Genomic DNA, 22361 nt, shown 5'->3' with positions numbered 1-22361 from the left:
CAATATCAGGCCAATTAGATGTGATTGAAGGCTCAGGGAAAGCCAAGATTATGTTACAAAATGGAACAATATTATCCATACAAAATGTGTTGTACGCCACTAGATCTACTCGAAACGAAAAGTGCAGAAAATGTGGAGTATCTATGCATTACCTCCAATGATATCTAGAAGCGTATATTGGAGAAGTTGAGTAGTTTGTCGAGTGGATTGTATTATACATACATAAAGACAGTTGAATCACATACTGTCATGAACCAGAAGTTCATTGATTCAAAAGTTTACATGTTTTGGCATGACCGTCTGGGTAATCCAGGATCCACCATGATGCGTATGATCATTACCAACTCTAATGGACATCCATTATTGAGCAGAGACATTGCTATCTCAAATAATAACCATTGCAAGGCTTGTTCTCAAAGGAAGTTGGTAATTAGACCATCAATTAGACCATCACAACTAAAGGTTGATGTTGAATCCCCATCATTTATGCAAAGAATTCAAGGGGATATTTATGGACCTATTCAACCATCTTGTGGACCATTTCGATATTTTATGGTTTTGGTTGATGCATCTACCAGATGGTCACATGTTTGTCTCTTGTTTACTCGGAATGTAGCTTTTGCGAGACTTCTTGCTCAGATAACTAAATTATGAGCATAGTTCCCAGATTATCCCATTAAGTCAATCCAACTTGATAACGCTGGTGAATTTACGTCTCAAACTTTTGATGATTACTGCATGATATTGGGCATTAATGTTGAACACTATGTTCCTCATGTCCATACTCAAAATGGTTTAGCAGAAGCATTGATCAAGCGACTTCAATTAATAGCTCGCACTCTGCTTATGAAAACCAAATTGCCAGTTTCTGCATGTGGACATGCCATCCTATATGCTGCATCATTGGTTCGATTGAGACCTATAACCAACCACCAATACTCCTCAATACAACTCGTGTTTGGACATCAGCCAAACATTTTACATTTACGAGTTTTTGGTTGTGCTGTTTATGTGCCTATTGCACCCCCGCAACGCACTAAAATGGGACCTCAGCGTAGACTGGGAATTTATGTGGGTTTTGATTCACCATCTATCATTAGATATTTGGAACCCTTGACAGGTGATATGTTTACAGCTTGTTTTGCTAATTGTCATTTTGATGAGACAGTCTTCCCATCGTTAGGGGGAGAAAAGATTGTTCCAAAAGAACGGAAATAACTGACATGGGTTGTTCCCATCTTGTCTCATTTTGATCATCGAAGCATTCAATGTGAAAATGAAGTAAAAATGATCGTTCATCTTCAAAGCATTGCCAATCAAATGCCAGATGCATTTAATGATGCTATGAAAGTGACAAAATCACATATACCAGCTGCAAATGCACTTGCCAGAATTGATGTCCTTGTTGGACAAAATAAAGTGGCAGCGAATGATTCATCTGGTGCACGCCTGAAGCGTGGTAGACCACCAGGTTCAAAAGATTCAGCCTCTCAAAAGAGAAAGACAATGGCACAGCTGAATCCAAATGAAATCATTCAGGAAGAGATAATGAATGACAAATCTACAATTCATGATTCTGGACTTCTAGAAGAAGAAAATGTCCTTGATGAAACACATGTCCATGAAGAGACAGAAGTATATGAAAGCAATGAAATCTCCATAAATTATGCACGTACTATTGAATTGTGGGATCAGAATGAAATAATCATTGACGATATGTTTGCATTCGCAGTAGCCACTAAAATCATATTAAATGATAATGTTGAGCCCCACTCTGTTGATGAGTGCAAACAGAGACAAGATTGGCCTAAGTGGAAAGATGCAATTCAGGCAGAATTAAATTCCTTAGAAAGATGAAGTGTTTTTGGATCAGTAGTTCAAACCCCGCCTGGTGTAAATCCTGTGGGTTAAAAATAGGTATTCACATGGAAACGCAATGAGAAAAACGAGATTGCAAGATATAAAGCACGACTCGTTGCACAAGGATTTTAACAAAGACCTGGAATTGATTATGAGGAGACATACTCTCCTGTAATGGATGCAATTACGTTCCGTTACTTAATAAGTTTAGTGGTTTTAGAAAAGCTTGACATGCGGCTTATAGATGTTATCACTGCGTATCTATATGGAGAATTAGATACTGACATATATATGAAAGTCCCAGAAGGACTCAAGTCGCCTGAAACAGCTAACAAACCATGAGGTATGCTCTCGATCAAATTAAGACGACCATTGTATGGGCTAAAACAATCTGGACGAATGTGGTATAATCGTCTCAGTGAGTATTTGATCAAAAATGGTATATCAACAATGTCATTTGCCCTTGTGTGTTCATTAAGAAATCCAACTCTGGATTTGCTATAGTGGCAGTATATGTCGATGATATGAACCTAGTTGGAACTCTTGAAGAGTTACATATGTTTGTACCATACTTGACCAATCCCGAAACTACCGAGCACCGGCCAACGCTATACTGTCAATGACCCAGAAGAGTTCCCCTCCGACCAGGAGGCCAATCACTACTCGACACGTGTCAAGATTAGAAGCCAATCAGAGCGCAGCACGTGTCAACATCAAGAACCAATCATAACATGACACATGTCAATGTGACAAAGCTACAAGTTTTTCTATAAATAGGGGTCATCCCCCCACAATATTGCCTAATGCCATTTGTGTTAAATCATTCACAAGAACTCACTAAATTGAGAGCTTGATCCTTTGTACTTGTGTAAGCCCTTCACTACTAATAAGAACTCCTATACTCCGTGGACGTAGCCAATCTGGGTGAACCACGTACATCCTGTGTTTGCTTCTCTGTCTCTATTCATTTACGTACTTATCCTCACTAGTGACCGAAGCAACCAAGCGAAGGTCACAAAACCTGACACTTTCTGTTGTACCAAAGTCCTCGCTGATTTTGTGCATCAACATTTGGCGCCGTCTGTGGGAAACGACACTTATTCCTACTCTCTTCAGCTGTGTCAAGCTGGTTTCTATCATTCGTACACTTTCTTTTGACCAGGCATCCCTCTCCAACATGGGAAGCGAAGGAAGCCACAGCACACAGAATGACACCCCCCTTGCACATAGTGCGAAACAACGAAAGAAGGAAGGAAAACGAGTTCTTCTTCAAGCTAAAGTCGATGAGTTGGAAGCTCAGAACAACAAGATATCAATGAGGAATGAGGTCCTCCAGGAGCAATATGAGAAGCTCTTCGAGACACTCCACGAAGCTAGGCAAGCTCAGACACGCGAGCTTGTTGCCCCCGCGGAAGTCAACCATCAACTGGGTGCCCTCCAACATGGAGGGTCACATGCATTCGACATAGATATCCCTGATAGGGAACAGATTACCCCTCGACTTGATAATCAACATGAGGCTTCTCTTAACCCAGTTGCTTCGACCCGAACCATGAGAAGTGGAGGGAGACACCTCTTTGCTGAAGGGGCAGAAGGATCGAAAGCCGTCTTTCGCGATTGTCGGGATTTCCTGAAGCAACGTCGAGAGAATTCCATCCATATAAGCTCAAAGATTAATGACCCAAGGATTTCTGAGAGACTCGGTCCCCTGCCACGGCCCAAGCCGGCCACCAATTTGGGGAATGGGCAACAAGTCCTAGAGAGACATGAGGGTACAGGGGACTCAGAGGTGTTCCGACAGACATACCCTGGAAGCCAGTACAGCGAGTCCAGGGAAAAATCACATGCCCTTGATCAAACCTTCCTAATTCCAAGAGGAGATGGAGATTTACGAAAGAAAGCTCCAGTGACACATAACTCCACTCAGGACCCCCTTGTCCTACAACTTCTTGAGGAAGTAAACAAGTTGAAGGCTGAACGTCAGGCTGAAATACCTGACTGGAACCAACCCAGGCCTGGCCCTCTTACAAGGAGGATCCTCAACACCCCCCTTCAAGCAAAGACAAAGCAGAAGCTTGGCTTGCAACTTTATACTGGAAAAGAGGACCCGATTGAGCACCTTAACCTCTTTGAGTCCACCATGGCATACCGGATGCACACCGACGAAGAGCGATGTCTTCTCTTCCCCTCCACCCTCTCTGGCGGAGCTCTAAATTGGTATTGTCGTCTTACACCTGAGACGGTAGACTCATTTGAGGAATTGAGGAAACTATTTGTTTCCCAACACATTTTCCAAACCGATCGCTTGCACTCTGCAGATGACCTGTACACTATCCGCCAGAAGCCAGACGAGTCATTACGTATGTATGCTGGCCGCTTCAGCCATGAATACTCCCGGTGTGCCGAGGCAGACGACAAGACTGCCCTCAAAGCCTTCACGGCAGGCCTACGTGATTGTTTCTTTAAATACATGATCAATGCCAATACTTGGAAGACTTACTCTGAGGTGATGGCGCAGGCTTATAACCATGCCTCCGCCGAGGCAAAGACATATCAGGAGAAACCCCCTACAACCATCCTTTATCAACAAGTGGGAGGTGGAAGCCAGACTCACCTAAATGAGAAGACCTCGACTTCCCAAACAGCAGTGGCACCTCCCCATGCCTTGCATAATGCTTCACCGAATCAACAGACATATCAATTTCAAGGCAAGAGGAAGGATTTCCATCCTCACCACTCTCCTTTCAGTAAAAAGAGTAAAGGACACTATCCCGATAACCAAGGGTATCGCCACAATAACGCTCGCCCCCAGGCAGTCAATGCAGTGGGTCAAACCCGCGTCAAGATACCCCCTACCCCAAGGTATGAGACATACACGCCCTTGAATGCCACATGCGCGGCCATTTACCCCAGCATAGCTCACCTGATACCAAAGCCAAAGCCGAGGCACCCAGATTACACGCCCCCGAATAACGCGGGCATGTTTTGTTGCTACCATGAGCATAACGGCCATGATAGCGAGAAATGTATCATCCTCCGTGATCGTATTGAAGCTTTGGCACGAGAAGGAAAAATTGATCAATTCATCCTTCACCCTCAAAGGGATAACCGTAACCAACGCCAGGTGAATGTCATATATTCCATAAGTGGCGGCACACCCATATCTGAATCTTCCAATAGGGCCATGAAAAACAGTGAACGAATTCTGAGGCCTGGTCACCAAGTGTTTCACGTGGAAGACATCAGGGGAGGGAAGTATCAAAAGCCTAACTGGGATCCGATATGTTTCTACCCTGAGGAAGAAAGAGGCATCATCTACCCTCATAACGACCCATTGATCGTGGAGGCTCACATAGCCAACTTTGATGTTCGACGAATCCTCGTAGACACAGGGGCTTCGGTCAATATCATGTTTGCCGAAGCTTTCAGGGCACTCAGTGTAGCTGAACACTTGCTCGATCGCTCGATTTCTCCTCTGATAAGCTTCTCCGGTGATATCGTGCAACCCTTAGGGAGCATACATTTACCCTTTACTATTGGTACAGGCCCTTACACGGCTACCATTACCACTAACTTCCTAGTGGTTGACTGCCCAATGGCATACAATGTCATCTTTGGGCGCACAGGCATCAATGATCTCAAGGCTATGGTATCCACGCATATGCTGTTGATGAAATTTCCAACCCCCCATGGCAACGGCTACATCAGAGGAGATCAGCTTAGTGCACGATCATGTTACAACACTTCAGTTAAGCAACAACACTTGCCCGGACCCAAGGAAACCCTGTCTGTACATGACCAAGTCACAAAGACCAGCCTAGATGAAGCGAACTTGGATCTTCCTGATAGCAACAATCAACCCGATGATCCTCGAGATGACTCTTTCACCCAGCAAGCCCAACCTGCTGAAGAGTTGGAGAAGGTACCTATCTCAAGAGATTATCCAGATCGCATGGTGAAGATTGGCACCACATTGTCACCACCCCTTCGGTTAGCATTGATATCTTTTTTGAAAGAGAACACTGAAGTCTTCGCCTGGTCATACGAGGACATGCCAGGCATTTCTCCCGATGTCATCTGTCATCGTTTGAGTATTGACCCCAAGATCAAGCCAGTGAGACAGAAGCGAAGATCTTATGACGCTGAACGATACGAGGCAATGAAAGCAGAAGTTGAAAAACTCAAAGGCATAGGCTTTGTCCGCGAAGTCAATTACCCGACATGGGTAGCAAATGTGGTCCTTGTTAAGAAAAATCCGACCAAAGAAAGTCTTTTGCTTCAAAAGGTCTTGTGGAGAATGTGTGTTGACTACACCGACCTAAACAAAGGGTGTCCGAAAGATAGCTTCCCTCTTCCTCTTATTGACAGACTTATAGACTCTACGGCCGGGTGTGAACTCCTGAGCTTCATGGATGCTTACTCAGGATACAACCAAATCCTCATGAACCCTTCGGATCAAGAACACACAGCCTTCACTACCGACAGAGGACTATACTGCTATAAAGTCATGCCTTTCGGCCTAAAGAATGCAGGAGCGACTTATCAGAGACTAGTCAACTCAATGTTCGCCGAGCAGATTGGGAAGAGCATGGAAGTTTACGTTGATGATATGTTAGTCAAGAGCAAACATGCTGACCAACACATCACCAACCTATCTGAAACTTTCACTATTTTGAAGAGGTATCGAATGAGGTTAAACCCCAACAAATGTGCCTTCGGCGTAGGCTCTGGCAAATTCTTAGGTTTCATGATTAGCCAACGAGGCATTGAAGCTAATCCCGAGAAGATCAAAGCAATCCTCGACATGAAGGAACCGGTAACTTCAAAGGACATCCAGAGCCTTACTGGCAAGGTGGCAGCCTTAACCAGGTTCATTTCTAAGGCCACAGACAAATGTGCTCCCTTTTTTAAAGCACTTAAGGGAAGTAGGAAGTACATTACATGGACTGATGAATGTGCCGAGGCATTCAAAAACCTCAAAGAGTACATGAGTAAAGCCCCTCTACTCTCCAAGCCCGAGGTATGAGACATTCTCATTATCTACCTATCGGTATCAGCTTCAGCCGTAGGTTCCGTTCTCATTCGAAAGGATGGGAATATTGAGCGACCTGTCTACTACGCTAGCAAAGCCTTACAAGATGCGGAGACACGGTACTCTAACATTGAGAAATTGGCTCTGGCATTGGTCATGTCTGCTCGAAAACTCCGCCCTTACTTCCAAGCGCACTCCATCATCGTGCTTACCAATCACCCTCTTCGACAGATACTCCAGAGTCCTGACACTTCAGGGCGAATGATCAAATGGGCAATAGCGTTGGGTGAGTTTGACATCTCCTACCAACCAAAGCCAGCTGAGAAGGGCCAAGCAGTGGCAGACTTCATTGCCGACTTCACATATCCGGTTGACATTGCTTCTACACCTGAAGCAGTGGCTTCATTACCCCCGGAAGCTCAGAAGATAGAACCAACAACCCCAGCATGGAGTCTGTATGTTGATGGCTCATCCAACCAACAGGGCTGTGGAGCGGGACTAGTCTTGACTACACCCGACAAAGTAGCAATGGAGTATGCTCTTCGTTTCAAATTCAAGGCATCAAATAATGAGGCCGAGTATGAAGCCCTTCTAGCAGGATTACGTTTGGCCAAACACCTCGGGGTTAAACAAATTGATATTTTCAGTGACTCCCAATTGGTGGTCAACCAGGTTACCAACAACTTTGATGCTAAGGACAGCTCCATGGCAGCATATCTTGCGCAAACACAACTTTTGCTCAAGCACTTCCACTACCAGATCACCCAAGTTCCTCGAGCGGCAAACAGTCATGCAGACGCCCTGGCTCGCCTCGCCTCGGCTGTGGAAGACAAGATTGGAAGAAAAATTCATGTCGAACTGTTGGCAACACCAAGCACCATGGCCGCAGAAGTATGCAACTTACAACAGGGGGATAGTTGGATCACCTCGATCTATAATTTCCTTGCTCATGGCACCCTCCCAAATGATAAAGTCCAGGCTAAGCAAATTCGATACAAGTCTACCCGCTACCTGATCATCAATGATCAACTCTATAAGCGAGGTTTTAGCCTGCCATACTTAAGGTGTCTTACGCCTGCCGAGGCGGAAATCGTCCTTCGGGAAATACATGAGGGAGTTTGTGGAGATCATGCTGGATCTCGGTCCCTAGCACACAAGACTTTTCGCCAAGGATATTACTGGCCAACACTCCACCAGGATGCCATCAAAGTATCCCGCTCATGTGACAAATGTCAACGATATGCAACTATTCCTCATTCCCCTCCAGAGCCTCTTACTCCTATGATCAGCCCTTGGCCCTTCGCCCAGTGGGGACTTGATTTGATCGGCCCAATGCCGGCAGGGAAGGGCAAAGTCTGTTACGCAGTCGTTGCAGTGGACTACTTCACAAAGTGGGCCGAAGTAGAACCCTTGGCAACCATTACTGAGGCAAAGATAGAAGACTTCGTGTGGAAGAACATCCTTTGTAGATTCGGCATTCCCAATGCGATAGTCACTGACAATGGGCGACAGTTCGACAACAAGAAGTTCAGGTTGTTCTGCTCTAAGTTCAACATCAACTTATGCTTTGCCTCTCCAGCTCATCCCCAGTCTAATGGACAAGTTGAGGCCATCAACAAAATAATCAAGCGCACTTTGAAAACCAGCTTGGACAAAGCTAAAGGTTGTTGGCCAGAATTTGTACCCCAAGTTCTTTGGTCATATCGCACTTCATATCGGACTTCAACAGGAGAAACTCCATTCTCACTTGCCTTTGGCACAGAGGCGGTTGTCCCTGTTGAGCTCGAGCAAGCAACATTCCGAGTCCAGAACTACATTCAAAGTGAAAATGACAAACAACTCACCCTCAACTTGGATTTAGTCGAGGAACACAGAAACCAAGCTCACTTGAGGAATGTCGCCTACAAGCAGCGCATCTCCAACTATTATGACTCTAGGGTCAAGCCTCGCTCTTTCAAAATAGGAGACTGGGTCTTAAAGAAAAGATTACTCTGCGACAGAGTCCCGAGTGAAGGCACACTTAGTCCAAACTGGGATGGACCGTATGAAGTCATTGGCATCAGTCGCCCTGGCTCTTACACACTTAGAAGCTCCGATGGCAAGACCCTTGGCCATCCATGGAACGCTGATCACTTGAAGTACTACTACAAATAGACTCACGATGTACAAGTGTTGAGCTATAGCCGTTCGGCATCCTATGTAATGAAGGCCATTTGGCAATGAATTCAATAAAGAGGTAATTTAGCCAACTCAGCCCTCACTCTTTTACATTCATAGCAAGCGATGCCGGAACCCTTCTCAATCAGAAAGCAATCCGTCTTCCACAGTCACTACAAAACAAGCAAATGAAGACCGTGTCAAGCGCCAAAAAAAAAAAAAAAAAAAAAAAAAAAAAAAAAAAAAAAAACAGCTTCATCCAAAAAGCTTCACCCGAAAAGCTTCACCTCCAAAGCTTCACCCACAAAGCTTCACCTAAAAAGCTTCACCCAAAAAAGCTTCACCCGAAAAGCTTCACCTCCAAAGCTTCACCTAAAAAGCTTCACCCACAAAGCTTCACCATCAAAGCTTCACCTAGAAAGCTTCAACACCAAAGCTTCACCTACAAAGCTTCAACACAAAACCTTGCTCCAAATAAACAAATTTTGTTCACAAAACCCAAGATGCCCTTGAACTTGTACAAAAACACTTGGGTAAACATAAACATTTTTTGTTTTACACCCACAAGGGCCCAAAATTTTCCTTCTTATTTATTCACTTATATATGTTCCCAAACATATTATAATAGATCCAACAACAAGCCAAAGTCCCAAGTTTCATAATGGACAAAAGTACAAGCAATTCATCAATAATGAAGGTGCTACAAAAATTGGAATCTGCCCCAAAATAGAAATCCAACCCAAGAGACTTTTTCTCTCTCTCCCTCTTCCGCCTCCTTTCATCTATCAAATTTCTGCAACCTCTGCTCTTCTCCAATGGAGCTGAATTTTGGACACCCTATAGTTCTTGAGCATATGAACAACTTTCAAGAAGGAACCATTTCTGTTTGAGCGACGGAAATTAAAGTGTTGAAGCTCCAAATATGATAGTCGGCTTCTTGCAGATTTCGAAGCTGTTGTGATGTTTCGAAGATCTGGAAATATTTAACCGTTAGTTCATCCTGAATTTTTGATATGTTATGAAAGAGTCGATGAGGAACAACTTCAATGAAGAAAGCATACCGATCTGAACAAGAGAAAATGGAGTTTCGAAGCTCACAACAAATCTGACGGGTTGACAGAAAAATAATAACCAGTCATTCATCATACCTGGATTTCTGGAGTTATACTGCTCCGAGGGATCTCAAATTTGGATATGTTGTAGTTCACGAGCTGAGGAACAACTTCAATGAAGAAAGCATACCGATCTGAACAAGAGAAAATGGAGTTTCGAAGCTCACAACAAATCTGACGGGTTGACAGAAAAATAATAACCAGTCATTCATCATACCTGGATTTCTGGAGTCATACTGCTCCGAGGGATCTCAAATTTGGATATGTTGTAGTTCACAAGCTGAGGAACAACTTCAATGAAGAAAGCATGCTGATCTGAGCAAGAGAAAATAGAGTTTCAAAGCTCACAACAAATCTGACGGGTTGACAGACAAATGATAAACAGTCACTCATCATACCTGGATTTCTGAAGTTGTACTACTCCGATGGATCTCAAATTTGGATATGTTGTAGTTGACAAGATAAGGAAAAACTTTCATGAAGATGACTTTGCAATCTGAGCTATAGAGAAAGGTGTTATCTTGCATCCACTCAGGCTGATTAGTGGAAACGAAAAGCAATTCCACCAAAGAAAAGATGAAAAAGAGAGAAAAGCTACTAATTGCACTTGATCTTGTCTAGTCAATAGCATGCAGCATCAAACACACAAAAGTTGGAAATATTTTTAGATAAAGCATATACGAATGTGTGACATCGAAACAAGAATTCGGTACTTTGACAAATTAGTAACACGCGAGACACCTCATTCGGCAACTCTCTTCGCCTGAAGACTTGGGGGACTCCCACCATATGCTACTGCACCTTGATACTCGGCAGTCTCACAACCACTCAGTGACTTGGATTTTTCAAGTCTCCAACCGAGAAGTTTTCCTCACTCGGGAAATTAAGGGAACACTACCTCAAACTACATGCTTCACTCACAAAGCTTCAACAATACAGGTTTCAACAAAAGCAAAAATTCAAAGAACTTTATGAAGAAGGCTTTGGTGTATTTAACACAATATGTTGAAATGAAGCAAAGCTTATTTATTAATATTTTCGATAAGCCACAAATATGTACATATACATGAGTCAAAATAAACAAACAAAAGGGAGCCTTCACAAAGGTTGCTTAGGGGAAGTCTCAGCAGTCGGTAGAGCCCCAGAAAGAGAAATCACCGGAGGGTGGTTATCCGGAGCCTCAGTACTTGACAAAACCCCAGAAGGAGGAGGCATTGGAGGTTCATCATTTGAAGCTTCATTACCAGGTACAACCCTAGAGGACGAAGGCAATAAATGCCTTTGGAACAAACCCACAAACCGCTGATGATCAAGTAAAACCTTACCATCAGATTCCTTCATCTGGTCAAGCTTCCTCTTCATGTTTGTAGCATAGTCATGGGCGAGCCGGTGCAACTGCTTATTCTCATGCTTGAGCCCTCTAATCTCCTGTTTGAGACTCATCACTTCAGCAGCCAATGATTCAACTTGGCGGGTTCTAGCAAATAGGCGTTGGGCCATATTAGACACAGAACCTGCACACTGAACACTAAGAGCCAAAGAGTCCTTAACAGCCAACTCATCAGACCGTTTGGAAAGTAGTATGTTATCTTTGGGAGTGAGAAGGTTCCTGGCCACCACTGCAGCGGTCATATCATTCTTCATCACAGAATCCCCAACGGTAAGAGGACCGGTAGGGGATATGAAGGATGGGCGCCATATGTTGTCTGGAGAAGGCGTGGCTGTCTCTTCTCCAAGGTTCAAGTCAAAACGACGGTCGGAGGGTCCAGACATTTTCAAATGTGTTGAAGAGGGAAGAGGTCAGACAAATCAAGATCTTAGAAGTGCAAGAAATGAGCTTCTACTGGTAGAGATTCAAGTGTGCTGTGGAACTTAATGTCAGCCTCTATAAAAATCTGCACTCGACGGAGCTTCAGAAATCGAAGAGGCGTTTGCTTTCTCAAAAGCTGGGCTGCTCAGAGACCACGAGGGCCGATCTCAGAAATTGAAGAGGCGTTTGCTTTCTCAAAAGCTGGGCTGCTCAGAGACCACGAGGGCCGATCTCAGAAATCGAAGAAGCACCTGCTTTTTCAGCCTCGTCAGCACCTGTCACATGCACAATCAGCTTTGCGGAAATTACGGGCACTCTGTCGAAGATTTCTGGTGAAGTAGAAAGCACGTGAATCTTACTGTTCAATCACCGCTCTCCATATGCACCATCAACTCCTCGGGTACCACATATAACTTTGTCAAAGATCTCTGACAAAGTTTAGGCACGAGAATTTCGAAGTTCCAGCTACCCTACTATTACCCATAAGGGTAAAGGAACAGCACCACTGCTTGACAACTGGAAAGTCCCTATGTGTGTCGACCTCCGTGTTTTGCGGCAAGACAGGTTGGCAAGAACGTCCAATCTTTACTCACATTCGAGAAAAGACTCCCAACATAATTACTTTCTCAAAAACCGGAGTAGCACCGCTTTCCGAATCTCGAGAGTCAGATCCTCGACGGGATTGCTTGTTCGAAAACCGAAGAGGCACAACTCTCAGAACTTCGAGAGCCAGATTTCCTTAGATAAAGCTTGTCTGTAATCTTCACACGTAACATCAGCTTTCCAGATACCACATACCACTTTTTCAAAGTGCTCTGACAAAATTAAAACACGTGAAGCTGGCAGCTCCCACTACATTGCTGTGACCAAGAAGGGTAAAGGAATAGCATTACTACTTGTTATTGGGAAATCCCTATATACATTGACCTCCCTCCTCAACAGACAGAAAAACCTGCAAAAATGCTCAACCCTTTCTCGCATTCGAAAAGGCACCCTCAACATAACCTCTCGAAATACTCAGCTTTATTTCCCCCCGATAATGCCTCAGCAAATAAGCCACACCAAGAACAAGAGTATCTCATATCATCAGGGTCGAAAGCAAGAGTATCCCATATCATGCTTTCTCCCTGTCTTTGTCTTTGTCCTTGTCCACACCTGCAGGACAAGGAGAAAGAGAGCAGTCAGTCGGAACCTGAAATCAAACCTCCAATTTGGAACTGACTGCCTGGAGCCTTTGCCTGGTTGCTTACTTAGCATTGCTCTCGAGTACTCATCCTCAACTGCTGTCAAGGTCACGAATTCCACCGGCAAATACCTCATGACAGTTGATCAGATATTGGCTCTTTACACTGAAGCTGCCAAGCGTGGATGAGTCACTATGAAGGAATGTTCTGAAGGACCATTTAAATGCAAAGGTTGCACACCACTTCTGCCATGCAAAAGATTGAAGCAGAAGGTTCAACGGTGAGCTGAAACAGATCACTACAGCACGACACATTTCCATACCACATTCATTATTCCGTCAACAGCAAAAGTATCCCATATCATCAAGGTCGAACATACTCTAGATTTGATGGACTTGTTTTGACCCTCAAATTTTTGAGTCGGCCTTATACTCTGAAGGGCACCAGAAAACCCTCCAGCACAGTTCAAGAATAAGCCTGTGGAAAGTTACTTCTTCAAAAGCAAAAGTATCTCATATCATCTCTTATCCATTTGCTTCTCCTTATCCTGGCAGTTGAATGAGAGACAAGGAGAAGGAGAACAATCAACCGGAAGCCGAAGTCAAACCTCTGATCCTGGGTTGCTTACTTGGAAGTTTGACTGCTTACCTTGTCTGTCACCTCTTTCGGCAGATATCCTAGCTCGGCGACTTGGGGGACTCCTACTATAGGGTTTGTATCACACTTGACTAAGCCCGAAACTACAACTAAGCTTCAAGTGAAATTGATACATTACCTTGTGCGTCAACATCAGCTAAATACACCATTCCCGGATGGAGGAAAGGTACTTCCAGAAAAGGGCAGATGAAGATCAGACCACACTTCGGTACTTAGAAGTTTCGTGATTACTCAAGGGATTGGATCTTTCAAGTCCCCAACCGAGGAGTTTCCCTCACTCGGGAACTTAGGGGAGCACTGTTTGTACCATACTTGACCAATCCCGAAACTACCGAGCACCGGCCAACGCTATACTGTCAAGGACCCAGAAGAGTTCCCCTCCGACCAGGAGGCCAATCACTACTCGACACGTGTCAAGATTAGAAGCCAATCAGAGCGCAGCACATGTCAACATCAAGAACCAATCATAACATGACACATGTCAATGTGACAAAGCTACAAGTTTTTCTATAAATAGGGGTCATCCCCCCACAATATTGCCTAATGCCATTTGTGTTAAATCATTCACAAGAACTCACTAAATTAAGAGCTTGATCCTTTGTACTTGTGTAAGCCCTTCACTACTAATAAGAACTCCTCTACTCCGTGGACGTAGCCAATCTGGGTGAACCACGTACATCCTGTGTTTGCTTCTCTGTCTCTATTCATTTACGTACTTATCCTCACTAGTGACCGAAACAACCAAGCGAAGGTCACAAAACCTGACACTTTCTGTTGTACCAAAGTCCTCGCTGATTTTGTGCATCAACAACATAAAACTGCTGAATATCTGAAAAGCAAATTTGAAATGAAAGACCTTGGAAAAACGAAATTTTGTCTTGGCCTGCAGATCGAGCATTGTGCTAGTGGAATTTTGGTCCACCAATCAGTTTACATTGAAAAAATCCAAAAGCGAGTATGGACAAGGCTTATCCACTCAGCACGCCAATTGTCGTTCGTTCTCTGGACATTAAGACAGATCCATTCCGTCCAAAAGAAGATGATGAAATGGTCATTGGTCCAGAAGTATCATATCTGAGTGCAGTAGGTGCTTTGTTGTATTTAGCACAATGTACTATACCAGATATAGCTTTTTCAATCAACTTGTTAGTCAGGTATAGCTCTGCTCCAACAATCCGTCATTGGAATGGTGTCAAAGGTGTATTGCGATACCTTCGTGGGACAACAGATATGAGTCTCTTCTACTCAAAGAACTCCACAAATGACCAGGTCCTTGTCGGATATACAGATGATGGTTTCCTCTCTGATCCGTATAAAGCTTACTCACAAACTGGATATGTGTTCAAGAATAGAGATACATCAATCTCATGGCGTTCAACAAAGCAAACATTAGTTGCTACATCTTCAAATCATTCAGAAATACTTGTTTTACATGAAGCAAGTCGTGAATGTTCTTGGTTAAGATCAATGATCCATCATATTCGAAATTCATGTGGTCTAACTTCGAAGACAGACAATCCAACTGTCATTCATGAAGATAATGCAGCCTGTGTTGTCCAAATGAATGAAGGATTCATCAAGGGTGACAAGACTAAACACATATCTCCAAAGTTTTTCAGTGCACATGAGCTTCAAAAGGCTAAAGTTATTGAAGTCAGACAAATCCGTTCTAATGAAAATCTGGTAGACTTGTTCACCAAGTCTCTACCAAAATGCACGTTTCAGAAGTTAGTGCAAAGTATCGGATTACGTCGACTTACCAAACAGCTAAATTTGGAGAATGCGGAATTAATGGGAGATACATCTCAAGGAGAGCATCCATGATACATGCTTGTTGTACTTTTTTTTCCTTCAATTAGGATTTTTCCCACTGAGTTTTTCCTATCAAGGTTTTAACGAGGCAACATAAGCATACTTAACACTATATCAACAATCCAGGTAAATTTGTACTTTTTTTCTTTCGCTATGGTTTTTTCCCACTGGGTTTTTCCAAGCAAGGTTTTAACGAGACAACTGATGTTGATATGTGGGCATCTAAGGAGGAGTATTGAAACCATTGGCGGTTGAAAACATTAGCTGATGAAACCATCGGCTATCTGATGAATGCCCACATAAGTTCTTTGTCAATACCTACACAAATTTGATGAAGACTTTGGAAACAAAATGTTGTAAATTTCAAACTTTAAGAATTTGTCGTATGAATTCACTCTATAAATAGAGCATTCCTACTGCCATTGATGTATATACAAAGAGAAGATACAGAGAATACAGATCAGAACAAAGGGATCAATAATATCATTCATTCCTCCATCTTTTATTTGTCATTCACTTGAGCTATAGTTTTAGTGTGATATTTTACATCTGCTTCGCACCTATCTAAAATGTTATCCCTCTAACTTTTACATATTTATAACATTTCTATTTTACTATAAATAAATAGAGTACATTGGGCTTTTTCGTTGTTCAGAAAGTAAGCTCAGCTACTCATCCCTAACAAAAAATTTACAAAGTAAATGGGCTAAACTGGACCGTTACATAACCCGTTTCAGAGGCCCATATTGAGCCTACCCAACCCAGACAATATTTTTAACGAAACGAGGAATTAAAACCTTCATGCGCATCGTTGCGGTTAGAAAGGAGACGAACCAGTATATTCCAGAGACTTCTTTCCTTTTTAGTTTTTGGTTAAGTTTTAGGGTAAATTGTAGCTATAGTTCCTTAACTTTAACTCAATTGGAGCAATGATCCCTTAACTAAAAATTCATTATCATTGGTCCCTCAACTTTAATTCAACTGGAGAAATGGTTCCTTAACTTTAACCCAATTGTAGCAATGGTCCTTCCAACATAACTCGTTTTGACAAAAATTTTGACGTAGTTGACGAAAATGATCATAATTACACACTTTGATGAGTTGATGGACCCTAATGGTTATTCCAACATAACTTATTTTAACAAAATTTTGACGAAATTGATGAAAATGACTATAGCTACACATTTTGATAAGTTGAGAGACCAATAATAATGGATTTTTAGTTGAGGGACCATTGCTCTAATTTGATTAAAGTTAAAGGATCATTGTTACAATTTACTCTTTTAAGGAAGAAGAAATTTTGTGATTGTAAAATCTGGGATGATTTGGTGGGTTAGGAACTGATTAGGGAGTTAATAAAGCTTTTAACTGTGGCATGCAAGAATTGGGTGTTAAGTAAAATGCACTTAAAACTTAAAAAGCTTCCAACTTTATTGAAAGTGGTTTTGATCAGAGCACTGGTTTCTGTGATTCATCACGGATTCATGCCCTTCTTTGCAATTTTTTGAACTCATTGGAACGATTCTTTGTTGGTTAACAACGTGTGAACGCGGTTCGATTGTTTTAGCTATTTGCTTATGGAATCGGAGTCAAATATCATCTTCGTGTTCATGGGTTTAACTCAGGAATTGAGAATGTTGATAATATACAGCATTCTTCTTGCAGAGATCTCTTATAAAATATAAAAGCTTGCATTCTCTTCGAGTTGGGACCTAACGATTTTATCTCCAGGCAATCAATTTGTTATTGCAATTCAGGTTTTGATTGTTTGTGTCTCTGCTTTTTTTTGTTCGGGAATCATTTTATTTGTTCGCGTGCAGTGTTAGACTCCGAGGAACAATTACTGCTGCTGTAGTGAAACAATGGCATCCCAATTTTTGAGATTTACCTGTAAAGATTTAAAGATTATCTAGAAAGTTTTTTCTAGTTTGATTTTGAACTGATAAGAGGCATGTTACAAGGTAGCAAGGGAGTTATTTGCCTTCACAAAATGTATAATCTTTCTATCCACATCTGTTATACATGGAATTTGAATTGGGAAGAGCTGCCTCACACTACACTGGAGATTATCTTTGAGCGACTGCCTCTGATTGATTGTATCTCTGTTAATGATGTTTGCAGAGCTTGGAGAAACGTTATCGGACAGGAACTTTCTTGTTGGCAAAGGCGTGGTGTCCCGTCCCGTGGCTCATGACTTCTGGCCACAGAGACGGACATGTAAGGACTTGTGGACTTGTCTTAGCATATTACATAATCAAGATTGGGGATCATATCAAGATTGGTTGATTCTAGTGAAAGAAGTCGATTGTTACAACCTTGAGTTCATAGTCAACACCGGGAGCTTGCATTTTGGGTCCGCGGAGCTCAATCATGGCTTAAACATAAGGTAGATGGTGAGCCGCTTGAGGATGCTGTCTTCTCAGATGGAAGTTTCTATCTTCTAAGCAGTGACTATAGCATTTCGAAGATTAAGGTTACTAATGTTCTTGCTGCCATCAGAACAGAGGATGATCATGAGATAAAAACAGATAGCCATTAAGTAAAAATGTCCGAGGAGCAGGAAAATTACGGTGTGTTGAAGTATCTTGTGGAATCTTGCGGAGAGCTTCTACTTGTTTGTAGGTTTTATAGCCCCGAACCTGATGCTGTTCTTGAAACACATGATTTCAAAGCATATAAACTGGATTTCGGCCGGATGGCATGGAAGAGGGTACATGATTTGGGCGATCAAATACTATTTCTAGGATTCAACTACTCACTTTTGAATCAGACATATTCTGTTACATCACATTTTTTGTTCATTTCAAGGGACCTGGATTGTCTGCCCTCCCCATCTCATACCCTTCCCATCCCCTCCTATTTTGGAGATCACGGTTAAGTCACGTTAACATTTTATATTGATTTTTTTATAGAAATAATAAAACAAAAAGCAATGGGAATATAAAATGTTGACGTGCCTTAATCACATAAATAGAAGGGGATGAGAAGGGTATGGGATAGAGGAGAACAGACAATCTAGGTCCCATTTCAAGAGCTAAGGTCTAAAATCGGAGTTTTATTTTAATCATATAGGTGGCGTGCATCGATAATTTTGCTTAAGTTGATCATATGCATATGCTTGTCGCTTGGAAATTCATCCACCACCACCATAGAGCCATGTTTTCAGGTAATAGGGTACGGCCTATCCACTCATTTTCAAGGGTGCTGCAAAAACCCTGAATTTCAACACGGCTTTAGTTTTCTTCACTGTTTGTCAAAATAGAACTTCTCAAGATTCATGAAGCGGGCACACTACCTTGGTCCAATGGCCTGAGCCACAAATGCAAATGTTTCACACATTTTGTGTTGAATATGTATATGATTGCAAGAGGGGTAGTACGAGTGACACTCCTATGTTGATTCATTCATATATAGAAAGAAACAAAACAAAATTGAAATGCATACTTCATTATTTAGATTGCCTCGGAAAGCACAGATTTGTTCTAAGTAAAATACATGGTTTCTACTGTATTGATACCAATGTAGTAGAAGAATCTGCCGGGGATTTTGGAGGAGAAGACAAGTAAGGCTTGGGTGGTATCTGCAACAAATCAACACTCCCTTCCAACATATCTATCACTTCCTTCATCGCTGGCCGTTTTGAAGGATCAGTTTGTATGCACCAAAAGCTCACTATGATCATCTTCCTTGCTCTTACTTTGTCTTCCTCATTCGTAACACTATGCAGACCAAGCTCTTCATCCCGTTCAAGACACTGGTAAATCCAATGCGGAAAATATATTTCACTTGAATTTTCAGCTTCAGTGTCGATGTTCCTTCTTCCTCCAACCATCTCCGAAAGCATCATTCCGTAGTTGTACACATCAGACTTGTGCGAGACCTTTCCAAAGTTTCTAGAAAATACTTCTGGAGCAATGTAACCTGCTGTACCTCTAGCTCCCAACATCGACACAATGCTCTCGTTCCTGTTGCATATTTTGGCAAGGCCAAAATCCGAGATTTTTGGGGTGAACTTTTCACTGAGAAGAATGTTGTGAGGCTTGATGTCAAAATGCAAAATTCGTGTGTTGCAACCACGATGTAAGTACTCCAATCCTCGAGCAATACCCGGTGAAATTTGATCCAGAGTTTCCCATCCCAAGTGATGATGTTCATTCTTGGGAGTACTTGCATCGAATATGAACTTCTCCAGCGATCCATTAGGCATGAATTCATAGATCAGAGCCCTCTTCGAACCCTCAAAACAGTAGCCCAACAAGGAGACGATGTTGACATAGGAAGTTCGACTAATGGCTGCCACTTCATTCATAAATTCTTCTCCATCTCCTTTTAGTTTGGTCAAGACCTTCACTGCTACAAGACGGCCGTCCTTTAACTTTCCCTTGTAAACAGCACCATAGCCTCCTTGTCCTAATTTTTCTTTGAAGGAGTTGGTCATTTTCTTGACCTCCGAATAGCTATGCCTTTGAACTTGAAGCGGCCCATAGTTCTTAGAAAGGCCTCAACAATTTGATGTTTTTGGATACGCTTCTTCCAAAAGAAACAGCAGACAACTAGTAGAAGGACGATAACAGAAGCTGCACCAACTGTTAAAGGAGAGTTAAATTTGATTGAAGGTATGTTATGCAGAGCAATCAATGGACTTTGCCAACGTGTCTAAACGCTTGCTCATTCCGTAATTCTTAAAAAATTAATCCAGAGGGATTGGGAAATGATTGATTTCCGTCCTTTGGGTCTAACGCTTGTCCTAGATGAGTATCAATATCAATTAGATAATTTAAATGTAGAGATATCAATCTTACCTAGTCCTAGCTTCAATTTCAACTGCTTATCTCCTGCACCTTGAATTGCAAAGAAAACTACTGTTACCCAACGCATAAAAAAGAGGTTAATGCATACATAAGTGTTTCGATAAACTGTTTCGTGTTTCTAAGAGTTCTATCATTTGAAGAAAGGAATCGGATTATCGCACGTCAGAGAAAGAAAGAAAGGTCATATAAATGTATATACCCTTGGCGCATTTAAAATTTCCCTCTTCAAACCGGCATTCACCTTTGCTTTCACTACATTGAAAACATTCTGGTGTTTCCAGGTTAAACTCTGCAGTCAATGAAGAGAACGTCTTGGGTTTAAACGGACGCATGGGGGCCTGAATGGTTGCACACCCTGGCAGCAGGGGGTTAGGTAAACTGCTGCTAAATGAAGCGGTATAATAAGTATGGTTAGCATTTCTGCAGCCACAATTAAGTTGTGGGTAAGAATTTTTGTCTAGATTAGTCAGTTAACCAGGTGTAATTAGTTACTAAGCTATTTTTCACAAGTGTATATAAACCTGTTGTAATTCCTTATTCATTTCGAAATGAAATTACCAGAGTTATTTCTTATATGGTATCACTCACGCACCGATCCTAGCTTCTTCTGCAATCTTTGATTTCTATTCCCAAATTTGTTTTCTCTCTGCAAAATCTTGATCGACAATGGCGTCTTCTACCTCTTCGCCTGCAAATCCAGAAGTCTTCGCCTGCAACCTCAATTAAGCACACAACACACGGTTACAAACAACTGGTCCACATACAACAGAAACAAACCAAACAGGACCAGCCCAAAAAACAGAAAAAGCCAAACTAAAGAAAATGGAGAACAGCCTAGAACTCTCTGGCGTCCACCGCCGCCGTCGGAACTCAGGAAACCAACCCTCCAACACCCAGCAGAAGTCAGTTCGAACAGCCTCAGAAGTAGAGGAATAGAAGACGTCAACAACCTCCAAAGCACACAATAAAGATCGGCACCACAAATCGAAGGAAGCCCGCAGGAGACAATTCTGGAGCAACAGAGGCAATAAGGCCAAGCTAATGAAAATGGTTAAAATTAATGAAAATGGTTAATATTTTTATTTTTTTTAAATTTATTTTATAATAGGCGACCGTAGCACAAGATTTAAATAAAAAAATACTAATGAAAATGGTTAAATTTTTTTAAATTTAACGAAAATGATAAAATAAAAATTAAAACAAATAATATTATGATTAATTTTTAATGTAAAAATATAATTTATGATTAAAATAAATAGTACCATGAGTTTTTTTTTTGTTAAAGTTCTTTCTAATCAAACGTGGTGGTCTGAAGCAAAAGTCCAAAAAGGCGCGTAACCTCACGCATCCGGAACGTCGTGGCTCTGAGTTGAGAATTAATTGATAAATCAAAAAGTCTATTCAATTTCTCGATAAAATCGAATGGGGATAAGAAGGAAAATGACACCTTCCACCTAGCAGAGCGAATCCAGCCATACACGTGTGCAGCGTTTCCCTCCATCACACGTGTAGGCAGCTGAGTCCCTCAACCCAACGACTAATCCGTGTGGCCTCGATGCCACCAATCGCAACCATGTTTAGTAAGCCTTTCAGATCTTTTCCATTTAGTCATTAGATAACGCTCAAACTCATGACCCGTCAATACCCCACTCCCACACACAATCAGATTACCTAAATTGCCCTTATCTAACCACAAATTTTCTACCACCTCATTGCCTAGTTTCTTCTCTTATTCAACCCATAATTAATAATGTCACTCCATGTTACAATCTGGTAGTATTTCTATTTATTTATACATGAGAATTTTAAGTTTGAATATCACGAACGTTGAATAAGATACCAAATTAGATTACGAAAAGTCTGGTTTAGCCGAACCTCACCATCCCCTTTGTCTAAATATATTTTTGTATTACAAAAATCAATAAT

General features: G+C 42.0%; 1 long non-coding RNA gene and 2 pseudogenes across 2 annotated transcripts; 1 reads left to right on the top strand and 2 right to left on the bottom strand.

The window, feature by feature from the left end:
- Positions 1 to 9688: 9688 nt before the first annotated feature.
- On the bottom strand, positions 9689 to 11245 carry LOC126608827 (uncharacterized). 2 transcript variants are annotated; one of them, XR_007617980.1, is made up of 4 exons: positions 10560 to 11245; positions 10379 to 10476; positions 10198 to 10295; positions 9689 to 10022 (listed from the first exon to the last, which is right to left on the bottom strand). It is a non-coding gene; the product is annotated as an uncharacterized LOC126608827 (long non-coding RNA). The 2 variants fall into 2 exon arrangements; XR_007617979.1 differs by lacking the exon at positions 10560 to 11245 and having other exon boundaries at positions 10379 to 10541.
- A 6262-nt stretch (positions 11246 to 17507) lies between these two features.
- Positions 17508 to 18723, top strand: LOC126607769 (uncharacterized; annotated as a pseudogene).
- Positions 18724 to 19052: 329 nt separating this feature from the next.
- On the bottom strand, positions 19053 to 20949 carry LOC126608803 (LEAF RUST 10 DISEASE-RESISTANCE LOCUS RECEPTOR-LIKE PROTEIN KINASE-like 2.1; annotated as a pseudogene).
- Positions 20950 to 22361: the final 1412 nt, after the last annotated feature.

Source organism: Malus sylvestris, chromosome 16 (genome assembly GCF_916048215.2).
Source record: "Malus sylvestris chromosome 16, drMalSylv7.2, whole genome shotgun sequence".
NCBI lineage: Eukaryota > Viridiplantae > Streptophyta > Magnoliopsida > Rosales > Rosaceae > Malus > Malus sylvestris.
Note: the sequence above shows the minus strand (reverse complement) of the source record. Positions and strands in the feature narration are given on the sequence as shown.